The following is an 18,389-nucleotide window of genomic DNA, read 5'->3' as shown; positions in this document are numbered from 1 at the left end:
AGGAGCCAGTGGCAAAGGAGTTGTTGCAGAAACGTCTTGGTGACCTCCTCCTGTGTTATGGGTGTGGAGGAGAAGAGTAGGATGGAAGGAGAGAGGGGGTCCAAGGGAGACCTGCAAGCAGATGGAGGAGGGGGAGGTGTAGAAGACAGGGAGTACAGGATGTCCTGAGTTTTGGCTGTGAAGTGGGAGGGCAAAGTCGTGCAGAGGGCCTGGGAAGGAAGCCGAGACCTGGAGACTGCAGTAGGATTGGCAAGTTCCTTACAGATTTTTAAAAGTTCAGCCATGTTGTTGGTGGCCCCAGAAATGTGGGTTTGGATATGAGCTTGCTTCTTGGACCGGATGGCCAGTTTGTCAGAGGATGTGATAGAAGCCAACCACTTCCATTACGCAACTCTGCACTTGCATTTCAGCAAGGCTAGGTCAGAATCATACCAACTATTGCACTTGTAGGTAGAGTTCATGTGGATCCTTATGGCAGGGGCAAGGGTGTCGAGGGAGCTGGAGATGGAGAGGTGGAGGTTAGCAAGGACTGAGTCAGTGTGAGAGTAAATAGCGCGGGTTGGAGCGGGAATCAAAGAGGCAGCAAAAGCAGATACTGAAACTTGCTTCATCTATCAAATGACGGAGAAGGAGGGTGGCACGCCGGGCAAAGGCTTAGCCGGGGAGCCCAGGAGCTTCAGGTGAGAGGAGAGGAGAGCATGGTCAGACCAGGAGAGAAGTGTAGTGAGAGGGTTAGAGTGTCAGGCATGGGAAGTTGCGAACGGGTTTTCGTGTGCCTTCAGCAGCAAGACAAGGCAAACAAAGGAAAGCGCTGGGACAACGGCATTTGGTTGCCAGAAACGCGATCTGTGGTGGAGCCTGGAGGTTGCCATGGAAGCTTGGTGACACGTTGCTAAGGAGGGGTAACGTTCGTGCACGATCACAACGTTGATCAGGTGATCTTGGGTATTTAGCCCCTCCTCCTTAGTTGCTCAGGGCTTCTGATTGAGCATTTTGGCGTTCTGTTTCTTGTCTCGTATTTCTACGATTTTTTCCTCGTGTTTTGACCCGGAATTGTACTTGTTTTTGGCTTTGGATTACCCTACTGTTTTGGCGACTTCTCCTCATAGCTTTTCATGGTTTCTTGATCTCTGGCTTCTGTGACCTGGATTTCGTTTTCGCAATCTCCTTGACTGTTGTTTGGTGCCCGCAAGGTATATTTGGACTTGGACCGGCTTATGGATTAATCTTTTTTGGATTCTGAATTTACGTCTCGTGTGCTTTTGTATCTTCCTAGTACTTTGTGCTGACTTTCATATTCCTGGATTAGAGTGACTCACAAGTTTTTCTTTTCCTGCGCCGTGGGGCAGCCACCGCTGCTCTGTGGGACAGCCTCTGCTGCTCCGTGGGACAGCCACCGCTGCGCCGTGGGACAGCCTCTACTGCAACGCGGGAATTCGAACTCTTGGAAGAACTGTTCCCCGTATCGTGAGATTACCGTTTGTTATCGCGGATTGCTGAAGGTGGCTCGTGTCATTCATTCTACGGATTCACTCATGGATATTCACTGGTAAGGAAATTCTTGTGGTAAAGCTCATTTAGCTCAGTATCTTTATTTTCTTAGGCACAAAGTGGTACTCATAGTGAATATTGTTTTTTCAGAACTTCTCTGGGCTCTCCTCTTAACCTGATCGTGGTAGTACTTCCCTCCTATTCGGTTCACTCAGGTTAGTGTTATTGGGTTTAGATTAGAATTGTGATTTTCAATCATCAGTCTTTTGGTACTAATTGTGTTATATTTCCTCCTACAGCCACGTGGTCTAGGTGGGATATCCATTCTTTCAATTAATTGATTCCTTTGCACTGTGTATTTCTTACATTCAAAGGAGTACATTGGTGGGAAGAATTCTTCTTCTACACTACGGGTTCAAATTTGTGAAGAGGAATTCTGACAGAATCAGAAGCCTTCTTTAACATGGACCCCAACGACACCCTGGCTACTTTGCTTCAGTTAGTGGCTGATTTAAGATCTGATATGGCCCATGCTCACGCTACGACACAACAACAAATCCTCGAATTACAAACTGCCATTCAGCCATTACCACCAGTGGCTCCGGCTATGCCTAATGTGCCTGTTGTTGAACCTGCACAGGCAGAAGCTGGTCCGGTATACATTACCTCAGTTCCCATTGGCTCCCCCAGAAAGGTTCCATGGGGACCCCAAGCAGTACAGGACATTTTTGAATCAATGTTGTTTACATTTTCTATGCCGACCAGGTTCTTTTCCTGATTCGGCTACCAAAGCGGCTTTTTTACTGTCGCATTTTGGAGGTACTGCCGCAGCTTGGGCTAACCCTCTTTCGGAAGAGGGTAGCCCATTATTGTTTGATTGTGATGCATTAATTGAAGCAATGGGAAAAGTGTTTGATACCCGATGCAAGCCTCAAGTTATGGAACTGAAATTGTTAAATCTACAGCAAGGGGATTTGACTCTTTTGGCATATCTAGCCAAATTTAATCAATTGGTTGCAGAAACTGGATGGCCTGACGATAAGAAGGCGTCATTATTCTATAAAGGGTTATCGGACTCGTTGAAGGATACTCTTGCTTTAGTACCAGTAGTTCCAGTTACTTTTCCAGAATTATTGGAATTAGTTCTTCTGATCAATGCCCGTTAGGCTGCCAGGAAAGGGGAAAAACGTGGTACTCCGCCTGGAGTCCAGGTAAATCCCACACCCATTGCAGGTGCCCCAGAACCCATGCAAATCGGAGCCGCTACACGGGGTCCTCTTTCTCAAGAGGAGAGAGATCATCGTAAGAAGAACAATTTGTGTTTTTATTGTGGTTCTTCTGAACATCTGTTAAAAGAATGTACCAAGAAACCCAATAAGAAACAGGGAAACTTGAAAGCTCGGCAATAAGAGGAGTCCGATTGTCGAGTACCAATGTTTCTGCGGACTCCAATCTCAACCGGCCTATTTCCTTACAGGTGAGATTTAGGTTCTCTCAAGAGCGGGTCGTCCAGGCCATTGCTATTCTGGATTCCGGTGCTACCGGAAATTACATCGATACTCAATATGCTAAGACATTAGGTGTATAAACTATTGAAAAGGAAAACCCTGTTGTAGTTAATGCTGTTGATGGTTCCACTTTGATATCTGGTATGGTGGTACGACAGACGGAGGATTTGGTGATGGAAACACTTCAGGGTCATTCAAAACGCATTTATTTCGATTTGATCTCTGCGCCCCAGTTCAAGCTTATATTAGGCATTCCATGGCTCAAGTTGCACAATCCTTCAATTGACTGGCACGCTGGCAGTATCGAATTCTTATCAGAGTACTGTGAGTCCAGGTGTTTGGAAGGGAAGGTTCCAACTTGCAATCCTTGTCATCCTTTATTGGATACTGGAGTCACGATTGGGGCGGTCATGGCTGTCGAATTACCGATTGAGTATTCCGATTTCAGAGATGTGTTTGATGAAGGTGGGGGTACAGTGCTACCTACTCACAGACAGTACGATTGTCCCATTGATTTGGTCCCTGGAGCCAAAATTCCTTCAGGAAGAATTTACTCTTTAACCCACAAGGAGGATGTCATTCTGAAGGAATACATTGATCAATCTTTAAAATCAGGTTTCATAGTCCCATCTCGTTCTCCGGCAGCCTCCACTTTGTTTTTTGTACCCAAGAAAGAAGGGGAGCTCCGTCCATGTATTGATTATCGTGCCCTCAATTCCATTACTGTGCGTAATCAGTATCCCATACCACTGATTTCTGTACTCTTGGACCAACTAGGGTCATCCGTAATATTTACCAAGTTGGATCTTCGAGGTGCCTATAAATTGGTAAGGATCCGTAGCGGAGACAAATGGAAAATGGCCTTCAAGACCAAATACGGATTATTCGAATATAGAGTCATGCCATTTGGGCTCTGCAATGCGCCCGCTACTTTCCAGTACTTCATTAACAATGTTTTCCATGATATGATGGACCAGTTTCTTGTGGTGTATTTGGATGACATATTAATATATGCTTCATCCTACGAGCTACATGTACAACATGTTACGAGTGTTCTACAGAGGCTTCGTGACAACCACTTATATGCGAAGTTAGAGAAGTGCATTTTTCATGCATCTGAGGTAGAATTTCTGGGGTATGAGATTACTTATAATGGAGTACAAATGAGTCAGTCTAAGGTTCAAGTAGTTCTGGACTGGCCAATCCCTACCTCCCTGAAAGCTTTACAATCATTTTTGGGGTTCTCTAATTTCCACAGAAGGTTCATTAAAGATTTCTCATCTCTGGTCGCCCCATTCACCGCTCTAACAAGCAATAAGACACCTTTTGTTGGAATGATGACTGTAACAAAGCCTTTCAGCGTCTTAAGTCCGCTTTCACCAGCGCACCTGTTCTTCAACACCCTAATCCGAAGTTACCGTTTGTGGTAGAGGCGGATGCTTCTGACATAGCCTTGGGGGCGATTTTGTCTCAGGAATGTCCGGAAACTAAGGGGTTACACCCGGTGGCCTTTCACTCTAGAAAACTTACCTCTTATGAAAAGAATTACACTATCACAGAGAGAGAGTTGTTAGCAGTTTGTGATTCGTTCATGGTTTGGCGACACCATTTATTGGGTTCGGTTTTTCCTGTTCAGGTATACACTGATCACAAGAATTTGGTAGCTCTACAGTCAGTTAAGTGTTCCACAGCCCGGCATGCCAGATGGCATGAGTTCTTTTCAATGTTCGATTTCACGATTACTTATCGCCCTGGTGCTCTACACACGAAGGCGGATGCTCTTTCACGTATCCATGGAGAATCTCTCCCTCTCAGATCGGAAGGTCCTCTTTTGTTACCACACCAAGTGATTTGTGGTTGTACCATTCAACCCACACTAAGAAGCGATCTACAGGATTGGGTGAGAGACAATCCTGCAGAACCGGCAAAGCTCAATCTTGAAATCATTCGGGGGTTGCCACATATCAAGGGGTTACTGTTTCTTCCGGATAGTGGTACTCGGAAGAAGGCTATTCAATGGTGCCATGATTCACGATTAGCTGCACATCCCAGTAGTAGGAAGACTCTTGATCTCTTGCAGCGCTGGTGTTGGTGGCCGTCGATGTTAAAGGACGTTGTTGAATATATTTCCCATTGCTATGTCTGTGCTCAATGTAAAGCTCCTAGTACTAAACCGGTTGGACTCTTGCAATCCATGCCCGTTCCTGAGTATCCTTGGTTTATGATCTCGATGGACTTTGTGGTTGATTTGCCTCCGGTTTCAGGTTTTGACACTGTTTGGGTAATCATTGATTACTTCACCACATTGGCGTTGTTTGTGCCTTGTCAAGGTCTGCCATCTGCCCCGAGACTGGCTGATTTGTTTCTGAAGAACGTTTTTTGCCTCTTTGGTCTTCCCTGCGTTATCATCTCGGATAGGGGTTCGCAGTTTACTTCTCATTTCTGGAAGTCACTTACTGCCTCTTTTGGAAATGATGAGATATTCCAGTTCTTATCATCCCCAAACGGATGGACAAACTGAACGCCTCAATTCCACCATGGAACAATATCTAAGGTGCCTTATTCATCAATATCAGGATTCCTGGCTTTCACTGCTCCCTATGGCCGAATTCGCGTATAACAATTCTTTACATTCCTCTACGCGCTCTTCCCTATTTTTTGCCATGTTCGGTCGTCATCCTCGGTCTTTGCCTGTTGCCCCAGTTCTGCCCACACGCTAGCCGGCGGCTTCTTCTTGCATCCAGAATCTGTGTACAATCCATGATCAGGTGAAAAAACACCTTGTTGTTGCACAAGAAAACGCCAAGCGCTTTGCTGATGTCCACCGGTCCCCGGCTCCTCAGTATTGAGTGGGAAATAGGGTTTGGCTATCTACAAAAAATCTGTGTATTCCTGGTAGGAGAGCTCTTCTTCCGCGTTATATAGGGCCATATGATATCACTGCGGTAATCAACCCCGTAGTGGTTCGGCTGTCTCTTCCAGCCAAGTGGAAGGTACATCCCGTTTTTCATGTGTCTCTAATCAAACCTTTTCTTCCCGGAACCACTCTCCCTACACGCCCTCCTTCCATCGCGGTGCAAGGGGAGGAGGAGTATGAGGTCCATAAAATTCTGGATACCAAGTTTTCTAGAGGTACCAGGATGTATTACGTGGATTGGAAGGGTTATGGACCGGAGGAAAGAACCTGGGAACCAGTACAGCACTTTCATGTTCCTCGCTTGATTTCTGAGTTTTGGGCCTCAAGGAGACGGAGTCTATCTTTAGGGGAGGGTACTGTCAGGCATGGGAAGTTGCGAACAGGTTTTCGTGTGCCTTCAGCAGCAAGACAAGGCAAACAAAGGAAAGCGCTGGGACAATGGCATTTGGTTGCCAGAAACGTGATCCGTGGCGGAGCCTGGAAGTTGCCATGGAAGCTTGGTGACACGTTGCTAAGGAGGGGTAACGTTCGTGCACGATCACGACGTTGATCAGGTGATCTTGGGTATTTAGCCCCTCCTCCTTAGTTGCTCAGCGCTTCTGATTGAGCATTTTGGCGTTCTGTTTCTTGTCTCGTATTTCTACGATTTTTTCCTCGTGTTTTAACCCGGAATTGTACTTGTTTTTTGGCTTTGGATTACCCTACTGTTTTGGCGACTTCTCCTCATAGCTTTTCATGGTTTCTTGATCTCTGGCTTCTGTGACCTGGATTTCGTTTTCGCAATCTCCTTGACTGTTGTTTGGTGCCCGCAAGGTATATTTGGACTTGGACCGGCTTATGGATTAATCTTTTTTGGATTCTGAATTTACGTCTCGTGTGCTTTTGTATCTTCCTAGTACTTTCTGCTGACTTTCCTATTCCTGGATTAGAGTGACTCACAAGTTTTTCTTTTCCTGCTCCATGGGACAGCCTTGGCTGCTCCGTGGGACAGCCTCTGGTGTGCCGTGGGACAGCCTCTGGTGTGCCGTGGGACAGCCTCTACTGCAACGTGGGAATTCAAACTCTTGGAAGAACTGTTCCCCGTACCGTGAGATTACCGTTTGTTATCGCGGATTGCTGAAGGTGGCTCGTGTCATTCATTCTACGGATTCACTCATGGATATTCCCTGGTAAGGAAATTCTTGTGGTAAAGCTCATTTAGCTCAGTATCTTTATTTTCTTAGGCACATAGTGGTACTCATAGTGAATATTGTTTTTGGAGAACTTCTCTGGGCTCTCCTCTTAACCTGATCGTGGTAGTACTTCCCTCCTATTCGGTTCACTCAGGTTAGTGTTATTGGGTTTAGATTAGAATTGTGATTTTCAATCATCAGTCTTTTGGTACTAATTGTGTTATATTTCCTCCTACAGCCACGTGGTCTCGGTGGGATATCCATTCTTTCAATTAATTGATTCCTTTGCACTGTGTATTTCTTACATTCAAAGGAGTACATTGGTGGGAAGAATTCTTCTTCTACACTACGGGTTCAAATTTGTGAAGAGGAATTCTGACATAGAGAAAGAGATGTCATCTGAGATGAGCACATCCAAGATGTGCCTGGCTGAGTGGGTCGGGCCAGAAGAAAGAATGGTGAGGGAAAGAGTCACAGAGGTTGCGGAAGAGTAAAGTGGCCGCATCAGGAGAGTCAAAATGAATATTAAAGTCTCCAAGGAGGAGAAGCGTTGAGGTAGAGGTCAGGAGAGAAGAGGTGAGGTCGGACCACTCCGAAAGGAAGAGGGAGACCGGCCCAGGGTGGCGAGAGTGAGCGAGAGGGTAGGAGAGACGCAAAGTTTGTAGTGAAGGCATTCAAAGGAAAAGTACGATTGAGTGGGTATGATAGAAGCAGGAACCCATTCGGAGAAGACAAGAGCCACTCCGCCTCCAGACCGGTTAGTGCTGGGCTTGGAGAGGATCGTGTAGTCCTCAAGAATGAGTGTGTCAAAAGCAGTGACAGGGCTGGCATTGAACCACGTCTCAGTGATATTGAGAACGTCAAGGTCAAAGTCTTCAAGGAGGTGACAAATATCAGAGGAGTGTTTGATAGCAGATCGAGAGTTGAGGGTAGCTAAGTGAAGCTGGTCGCCCCCTCTGAAGGTCTTCAGATGGGGGTACAGGGACGAGGTACAACCGTTGGTGGGGGCAACGAGGTCAAAGGGTGGTAGATGGAGGAGTGGCCGGAGAAGGGGGGATGTTAATGAGAAACGTAAGACGCCCAACAGGAAGAAGGAGGTTGGGCTGAGAGCCCTAGGCCATAGATAAGATATTAATGATGTACCTGGATGATGGGAAGTGTGCCAAGAGCAGTTACCATCTGGTTCCACCATCAATGGTCGAAGAAGAGAAAGAAACGAGGGCCAATGCCATATGGGGAGCCCATAGATCCTGGGAGGGAATGACAAAGAGGATGCCAGTAATAGTCTGCCTGGAGAAAGCATTGCCATAGGTATCAGCAATGGGCAGGCCTGGGTTAGAGACCAGAAGACCCTTCTTAAACATTTTAATTCCAGGCTTTCGAAAGAGGATAGGAAATAGAATAGCAATTAGAATAGATAGGGGGGATGGAGAGCACCATAGGGGAGGGGGCAGAGGGATACCCTGGGGAGAGAGCGAGAGGACAGAACTGCACAGTGCATAAAAAGAATTCACCAGGTGGCCTAGTCACCCCGAGTGGGACAGGTATGCCCAGGCGTTGGTCCCGTGCCTGCTGGGCCTAGAGACCCAAGGTACTCCTCACTAATGATGCCCAATGAGGCCGAAACATGTTTGTGGAGGCTTCTGGTCTCATGCAGAAGAGATACGACTAAGCAGTTTGGGCTGGACTGCCCCTTTTGTGGTGGGACCAAGCCTGATTTGCATATACACTTTCGCGTTTTGTATTTGGCTTGGCAGGGGAAGATTGATGGTCTGGAGGGTTGACCAAAGCAATGCCGGAGGTTAAGATTAATTCAAAACCTTCCAGCCATCACCTCTCGTTTTGCTTGTATCGTGACCTTAGCCTGCGGAAGAAATGGAGTAGGGAGAGTGAGTGAAATGCACAGATGTAAGGAGGGTGTCAGACGAATCAATGGTATTTGTCCCTTCTTCCCGAGGGGGACCCAACCCCTGTGAGGCTAGACTGCCCTATCTAGGGTTCTGGATTAGTGGGACCTCACTGGGAGTCACTCGCCTTTAGGGGACAAGGACTTCCATTCCAAGAAGGAACAACCTACGGAAGAAACCCTTTCTGCTTACATGGAAATCAAAAGGCCTGCACTTACTGGGATATTGACTTCAACAACCAGTAATTTGATTTCATTCTCTTTGGCCCTGGTCAATGCTGGATTATACACAACCCAGGAAAAGAAGCGAAACGTCCCTTTAGGCAGGAGCAGCTGAGTTAAAGAGATGAAGAACCCAGAGAGATTCTTACGCAGAGGAGAGCCTCTGATGAAAGGTACGTTCTCGAGAGGCAGAGTGCTGTGAAGCCAAGGAGCCAGAAGCAGCACATTAGAAGCAGAGGGACAGAGACGAACGCCGGGAGGCCGACATTGCGAGCACTAGAGCAACCGCTGATGGGACTGGAGAATGAACGCAGAGACCAGGTGTGTTGGGTGTAACAAATCCTCTGCTTCACCTACGTATAAGGAGGCTGCGGAGAAGGGCAGATTGCAGGCGACAGAAGCCGAGAGAACTGAGAGACCGGGAAAAGAGACCAATGGAAGATGCCCTGATACAACGGCAAGCCCCATGAACCATCCCCACAATCAAGAAGGTACCAGGGTGGTTCAGGGAAGGGGAGGCAACAAGAAAGAAACAAAGTGATTGCTAATGTCGGTTACAGGAACCTGAGAAACTCAAAGTATGAGTAGTGGCAAGACCTACGAGAGTTGTTGCACATAAAGAACCAAGAGAGCCCATAAGAGACATTGTGAAAACAAGTGTTGACAGGCAATCTATAGGATTCAACTTGATAAAAGGGGGCTTAGCAGCTGCTGGAGTGGAAAAGGGGTACAAGAAAGAGCCCTATTTATAAAGAGACTAATTCTTTGAATGTGTATCAGTAGGTGCAGAATATATTGAGGAACTTTTCTACTGACTTTAACCACTGCCGAAACCTGACAAAACCTTATGGGAAACACATACAAGGAGGATTGTTATGTTATGATAATTTATACCATGCACCGCTGCCATTTGCATGGTTTCCAGGCACTCACATGGCTCCGTAAGAAAAGTGGGTGGAGTTGTTAGTGAGGGAAGAGGGATAGGAACGAGGTTGTGCTCTTCTGCTGATGCTTGCAGAACCAGGAGCAACTGGCACCTCTTCGTGTGAGCTTTCTGGATGTGCTTTGTTGTGTGCACTGGGCTTGTGTCAGAAGGGGTAGCATCTATCTGGTTTTGTGGCATGGTCAGCGTTGGGTGTACGGTCTGTGTTTTTGGTGTGTAGTTTTGCTGGCCATTTTGGGCATGTGTAGAATGTGAGAGGTATGCAGTAGTGGAAAAGAGGAGAGGGGTAGTTAGTTGGTTTCCGTTTGGCACTGGCTGTGTGGTGGTTTTATTGTTTGTTCTTCCAACCGTTTTGTCCCATGTTTGCTTTGGCCCCCCAGAGTATGGTTTGTGGTGTTGCGTGTTTCCAAGCTTGTCTCAGTGAGTTGAATAGCCAGGCTTTCAGTCATTTTCTGGAAAGTTAAGTGGTCTTCCATCATTCTTATTTCCTTCAGTACAGAGTTCCATAGTTTGGCTATCAGAAAATGCAGTTCCTCCGAATGTCCTTTTCTCCTAGTGTTTCCTTTCTATTCGGATGTTGTTGCCTGATCTTGGGTTTCTTGCTGGTTGGTAACAGTTGATTTTAGCTTAAAGTAATTTGGCTCCTTTTCCGTGTAGTGAATTGTGGGCGATGCAGAGGGCCTTAAAGTTAATGCGTTTTTTACTGGTAGCCAGTGCAGCTTTCTCAGGGGTGGTGTGATGTTGTCTATTTAATTTGATCTCAGTAGTCTAGCTGCAGTATTTTGCATGCGTTGTAGTTTCGTTAGGTGTTCTCACATTTCTAAAGGTAGAGACTGTTTGCGTAGTCTAGTCTTGGTAGTAGCAAGGATATGATTGTGAGGGTTCTGTCTGGGAAGTCAAGATCAGGGAGATTAACTCTTATTAGTCGCAGGTGGTAGAAACCTTTATTTGCTATTGCATTGACTTATGGTTCTAGAGACAGTCCTTTGTCCATGAGGATTCCCAGTTTTCTTTTTTTTTTTAAATCAATGATGAGGTCCCCGGTTGGGTTACAATGCAAGGTGGTATGAGAAACCTGAGGGTATTCTCACTCCTAGACCCCTTGGATCCTCCACGCATGTGGCCAGGAAAGGCCATCAGTATTGGATCTTGACCCTGGGGCGGAGATGCGAGGGAGGGTCACCTGGATGGAGGATCCTTGGGAACTGGGAGTGGGGTACCCTTGGGCGAGACATGGTATCCCCCTTCTTTGTGTTCTTTTTTTTAAATGTTTTATTGATTTAAAAACAAAATCAAGAATAATCAAATATTACATGATATCATTAAAAGAAAACCTTTAACATTTACAACTTCCTCATCATCCTCCTCTGAAATCACATTCAAATATTAAAAGGCAACGACCCTCTCCATTCTCTATTAGTACACATTCCAGCATTTTCATTGTAGCGATTACCAAGCCAGTTTGTTCCCCCATCAGCACCCATTTCCACCACTCCATAGGACTCGGGGTCATTCCCTCTTCCATATACCCTTTCAAAAAGAGGTTCTTACTTGGCCCAATGATTGATAAGATTGACAAGCTGTTACCAAGTGCATAGGGCATTCCAACATTGCTGGAAGCTTGCAGAATCATCCTCCTTTCCATAATGACAACCAACCCAACCCTTCACCAACCTTTATGGGGTATTGTAAACCAGCTCCTCTCATTCCCCCACCATTGACATTTGCCAGTACTGGGACGAAGAAGAGGCAACGAAGAACAATGAAGACTATGCTCTTTCACCACTCTAGCACTGGGAAGAGGAAGAGGCCTGCTAGGAGTAGTGAAGGTCAGGCATGTCCCTGTAATGGGAGTCAGGCACGACTGAGTAATCATTCTCACCTGCAGCCTGATAAAGGGATCCAGATGTATAAATGGAGCCCAACCCAGTGGCAAAGAGAATCAACGGCAGAAAGACCAGGAGGTTGGTGCATGCAGCCAAGGACCGTTCAACATGGCATGGGAGTAAGGACTCCATGGAGCGGAGCAAGAGAGGTGAAGGGAGCCGTGATGGAAGGCTGGCCCCATTACGTTCCATTTAAAGTGCTTCTTCCCCTGTGGTGGAAGGCCACCCCAGGAGTGTCTGAGGGGCAGAAGCTGGAGGCACGGTTCAAGAGAAAGAAGGCTGTGTGATCTGCGCTGCAGCACAGACTGCCTGCGAAGGGGAAGGTGTGTGCTTGCTGCTGGCTATTCGCTTCATCGAAGGGCACTATATAGTGTGGGACAGCACCCCCAGCTCCTTACCAGGTGTTGCCCTCAGACATTCTCTGGCCCTTCAGGCTGCACAGGTCTCCGAGCAGGGGCCGCCCCAGCTCAACGCACATCTGAACTCTGTGCGCACCGAGCTTGGACATCAACGACGCTCTGCACACTGGAGCAGGCCGACGGCCTCACCTGCTTCTTGCGGCAGTTGCATTCATTTGTTAGGACAGTTTTTCTGAAGTCCAGTTAAGGGCCTAGCAAAACCATTCTACTGAGGCAGTACAAGACTCCACTCTTAGTATAAGGCTGTACCACCTGAGTTCGGGGTAGCGTAGACAGAGCAGCCAGGTTTATCTTAGGGGGGAGAGAGGGCAGTAGATACAGTACAAATGAAATTGTCATACAAATGATCCAAAGAAACACTGAAACACTGTGTATTGTAAAAATAAAGGATTTATTTAAATACAGGTAGGCCCAGATAAATCTAGGGGTTAAGTAAGTACTAACACATTATATGAAATCACAATATAAAACACAACACTATACTTGAAAGTACACAGACCCAAGTATAAACCTTATTTGGAACACCTAACAGTAGTTCTAGGGAAGTCAAAACCTTGTTATACACATTTAGTATAAGTCAAGCCTATTCTTTGGGAGTAAAAGACCAATGGTTACTTTTAGATTACGTTTGGTAATACAAGGACAGTAGGCCCTTCCAGTTGTACAGTGACTCTTGGAACAAATCACAAACAGTCAACTGGACAATATACTTTTGGGGAATAGTGAAACGTTATTCTAGGTGCAGTAAAAACCTATAACTACTTTTGTCATAACACACAGTTATACCAGGTGAGTAAACCACCGGAGACACCTGGATCCGGCCATTGAAAGAGGTAAAGCCTTAAATTAAGTGATCAGCAAAAGAAATATCCAAAATGTGTCGTCACTGTTCCTAAACCAAATAAACTATCCAACATGGGAACGGAACGACTCTAAAGCTACTCTGGATTATATCTTCATTTCCAACGGGCTCATCCATGAGCTGATGGGTTTCGAGGTCAAAAAAACCATTCACAGTGACCACAACCTACTCAGCTTTACATGGAGTTCCACACCCAAGACACTCAAATCATACGACTGGATGATAGAGCTAAACCAGCAACAGACTCGCCTTCGGCTAAGTGAAAAAGACATCGAGAAAATTAAAAGCACCTGGGAGATGAAAACAAGAGACCAAGTATGGGCTGACAAGAAGGAAAGACCTAACTACCTACTGTTACTCCTAGCTTTCCAGGTTAAAAGGAGCAGAGAAAGCAAAGATCACGCCTACTACCAACCGAGACGGTGGTTGAAAAAAGAAAAAGTGTACGGCGCTTACGAAGAATTGCAAAGAAATCTAACGATGAGCGTGATTGGGAAAACTGGCGCATAGAAAATAAAGGATACAAGAATTGGCATAAACACCATAAAGCAAATCAATACCAACAGGATGCCGAGGCGAAGATGCTAAAACTTCAAACCAAAAAATATAGCGAGTTTTGGGGATTGATGAAAGAAATGAATAAGCCCCTCTCGGCCCCAATGGTAAATGCTGTAGCCGAAGAAAATTGATCCGTTATTTCACCGCAGAATTTGAAGGCCCAACTAACGTCATCCAAGGAGCAAACCTAAACCGTCTAAGTGGGTCGATCTTTCAAATCCTGCGGATATTGAATTAGCGATACGGAACCTAAAAACTTCCAGAGCGCCGGGCCCAGATGGACTCACAAATACGGACCTGAAAATGTCCCCGAAGAAATGGGCAGAAATGATCAGTAAAATCTTTGCGGAATGTAGAAGAACAAACATGGTGCCGGAATCGTGGCAGAGAGCGGTAATCGTCCCAATCTACAAAAAAGGGCCTAGACAAGAACCCGCAAGCTACAGACCTATCGCCCTTCTGGATATTTTAGGAAAACTGTACGCCACCCTTCTTCTCGTCCACTTCCGAGTCTGGGAAAAAGAGAGCCAGGCCAAAGACAAACTACAAACTGGATTCCAAAAAAATGGGTGTACTTCGATCAATCTCCTCATATTGAACATATTGAAAGCAAAAGTTAAAGAGGGGGCGCCTAAAGTGTTTCTGGCATTCGTGGATCTGGATCTGTCCAAAGCGTTCGATAGGATTGACAGACAGTCCTTGTGGGCAAAGCTAGAAGATTGGAATTGCCCTACTCAAATATTGGAGCCCATAAAAGCTCTCCATACGAACACCAAAATCAGAGTGAAACTCAACACCCAGGGCCTACTTTCAGAGGAGATTAATGTTACACGCGGAGTAAAGCAGGGGTGCCCGATGGCGCCGGTACTGTTCACTGCCTTCCTAGGTGATTACCAGCGGTCAGAGGAAAAAGTTCGATCCTTTCCCCCCAAAATCGGGAAAATGGAGATCCCATGGCTACTCTATGCAGATGACATCATTGTGATTGATCAGACGAAGGTGGGTCTGCAAAGAAAAATCTGTAACTTGGAGGTGTATATCCTGCAGAACAATCTGGAAATTAATAAAGCGAAGACAAAAATCATGGTCCTCGAAAAAGTTCCCAGTAAAAAGATGAAAGATCTAAAGATCACCCTGGCCGAGGCCAAAATTGAAATGGTTACTAGCTTCAAATATCTAGGGATTCAAGTCGACAGTTCGGGTCTGGAAAAGAGTCTGGTCGATCAACTCTGGGAAAAGGTGAAAAGGTTAACAACGCAAAGCAGAGCAGTGTATCGCAAGTACGGCAAATTTTCCTTGATCCCAGCTATAACCTTCTATAACGCTAAAGCTGTGCCGGCTTTGACCTTTGGAACAGAGTGTGCGTTATACCTTCGGCGAAATATCTGGACTAAACTTGAAGGTCACCTCTGGAAAACAGTCCTAGGCCTACCAAAATCCACCGCCATGGCAGCTATAAGAAGAGAGATGGGCTTCATATCATTAGCTTTGACGGTGGATCAAAGAGCCATGCGCCTCTATAGACGAATCATCATGGCGGACACCCTACCCATTTATAACACCATACGGAATGAAATGGAATTAGGCAAGTGCGTGGCCTTGGACAAATGGGTGGAAATGAGAAAAAACGATCTGTTCAGTATTATTGGAACTGCAGAAAATGACCTAAAAGAAAATCCAGAACGAATCAAAAAAAAGATGGAAGATATGGATTGGATCGGGACAACAGAAAAAGCGGTGGGAAATAAACTCCTGAAACATCTTCCCCCCACCTTCAATAAGGGGAAAAAAACCCTATTGTACTGTGCTTAGTTTCCAAACAAAAAGATGAGAACATTAGTCTTGAGAGCAAGGCTCAACCTCCTCCCCACGAGAGAGATCATAACTATTAGAGGGGTAGGAACTGAAATTCATTGCCGGCTATGTAAAATCGGCACTATCGAGACGATAAAGCACCTTGTGATCGAGTGTCCCTACACAATTGAAATTAGAAAAGCATACCTCCCTTCTTTGGCTGAAAATATGTGGATCTACCAAGAAGAGGAAATCTGGAACAGACTTATTTCGGGAGAAAAGACAAGATGGACTTTGGCTCTGGCCAAAATCATCGATTCGATTTTTGACCAGATAAATACCCTTAAGACTGAGGGGGCTCCGATACAGAACATCGACCCTCAGGAATAATGCCCACTAGGTTTCAGGATAAGGTTGCCGTCTTCGTGCGACAGGCCGGGCCAGCCTTTCGAGGGAGGCATTTTTATGATTTTTTTTTATGATCTAATGTGTGTATCGAAATACAAAGAGATTGGAATAAGAAGTTTTTGACAAAACTCAGTTTTCACTGAGTAAAGCTCAAATAAAATAAAAAAAAATAAAAAAACATAAGGATGTAATGTACCATTACAGATGCTTTGGAAATCAAGAAAACCCAGATTGAGCTAAGCTGTAACTCTGGTAACTTGTTTTGGATGGCACACAGCTAACACAAGGTAAATAAAACCCACTTACTTTAACTTCACAATGCAGGGGAAAGTAAAACCCAATGTCACACTTTACTGAATAGTTATTCTAGGTAGGCAACAACCTAATGTAGACTTATTAAGGACAGCCTAGCAGCAAGTCAGGGGAAGCAAGACCCAGTTGGAGGACACTCATACAGTTATCCTAACAGGACTAACCTGGTGATACCAACAGTTGGAAGACACTCATACGATTACCCTACAGGAATAATCTGGGGAAACCAACACATTACTTTTGTAAAGAGGCATAACCTAATCACAGGAGAGTAAAATACCTTCACATCTACTTTCTTTTAGACTAGAAAAACAGTGGCTAAGGAAGGAAAGATGTCAACCATACTTTTAAGAATAGTGCATCACACATTCAAGATCAGTAAGAACTTTTGTAACTGTTTACTCTGAGAATTACAGTTACCCACCAACTCTTTACAAGTAATTAAAACACTTGATTTATTTTCTAGGTAGAAGTCCCAATCCCTTCAAAGTCTTTCCCTTAGAGCAGTGGTCTTCAAACGTTTTTGGCTGGGGCCCCTCTGAGCAAAATTTGGGCAGGTCGGGACCCCCCAGAAATGCCAAATGGACAGTATATATTGCGCGCCATCACCTGCTCCCATCACAGTCGCTGGGCTCCCTCATCCCACTCCTACCCAGTACCTGGTCTCTCCCCACCTCATCACACACCCTGGGCTCTCCCCAATCTGCTCCCACCACTACCCCATGGTTCCTGCCCATTATGCCCCCACCATAGTCCCTGGGTTCCCCCCATCCTGTTCCCAACACAGTCTGAGGGCCAGTGGCGGCTGGTGATTTTTTTAAGTGGAGGGGCATAACTATTTCCCCCAAAAATGCCATAGCGACCGAGCATAGTGAGGGAGCCGAACCAATAAAGGGGGGTTCCCCCCTGTGAATTTTTTTAAATAATGGGTTAAAATGTTGCATTGTAGAGCATACTTTTAACAAAAAAATGGGTAAATAGCCAAACAGTTTGCAATTGGTGCTGGGGGGCCCAGGGGGCAGGCATTACATTTTTTTACTGGACATCCATGATAGATGTCCAGTAAAGATACCATCCCTGTCCCCTGGGCCCCACTGGGCCTAACACAATCAACATGATTATGTGTGTATGCAAGGCGCTGCACATTCATACAGCAATCACTATCATTCACACGAGCATCCATCACCATACACTCACTCATAACAAGCATACACGCATCCATACACAAGTTTAAATTTAAAAAAAATGAACATAAACGTACCTTCTGCATTGGCCTGCGTGTGGGTGCTGAAACGCCCTGCTCCAGGCTGCTCTGTCGGTATGTGTGAGGAGGCGCAGGAGCTCCCCCTCGGACATACAGACATGCAGTGCCCCAGCCAGTATTTCCAATGAGCTATGCAATGCTGGCAAAGCAAAACGCCCCAGCACTTGCATGGCTCAGTGAGATGTGCGGCTAGGGACTAAACTGAACTGTTGTTCATTGTTTCCCTTTGACAGTTCAGCCAGCCCAGGAGCACTCCATCAGCTGGAAAAAGCAGCTGAGGGAGTGCTCACTGTTTCACTGGGCTGGCTCCTTAGCTCCTCCATAATGGGTGAGGAGCCAGTGGGTGGGCGCCCCCTCGCCATTATGGATGAGCCGCCATTTGTCACAATTTACTTACATTTTAACACAAAGCACCCCCTTGGGTACTATTGAAACAGTGGGCCTCATTACAAGCCTGGCGGCAGCTGTGCCGGTAAAACCGGCACGGCTACCGCCGGAGTTGCATCCGGGTTCAGCACCCGCGAATGGACAATTACCGGGTCATGCCGAGTTAGGCGGACCTGATAATTCCCCTTTCGCGGTTGCCGGCACCGGTAGATCCCCATTCCCATTGAGACCCAAATGGGCTCAATGGGAATGGGGAGCTCCGATGCACCGGCACTGTTAATAATGGTGCCGGCGCATCCGACGAGCTGTGCTCGCGGGTGCCGCGCGGCCTGCCTGGTCA

The 18,389-nt window shown here is 46.1% G+C and overlaps 1 protein-coding gene across 7 annotated transcripts in view; it reads right to left on the bottom strand.

Moving 5' to 3' along the window:
- The window catches only part of BRD9 (bromodomain containing 9), a 1,136,180-nt gene that overhangs the window by 453,806 nt on the left and 663,985 nt on the right, over nt 1-18,389 (bottom strand). The gene's annotated exons all lie outside the window — the stretch shown is intronic.

This window comes from Ambystoma mexicanum, chromosome 5q (genome assembly GCF_040938575.1).
Source record: "Ambystoma mexicanum isolate Mex_15411 chromosome 5q, UKY_AmexF1_1, whole genome shotgun sequence".
Lineage (NCBI taxonomy): Eukaryota > Metazoa > Chordata > Amphibia > Caudata > Ambystomatidae > Ambystoma > Ambystoma mexicanum.
Note: the sequence above shows the minus strand (reverse complement) of the source record. Positions and strands in the feature narration are given on the sequence as shown.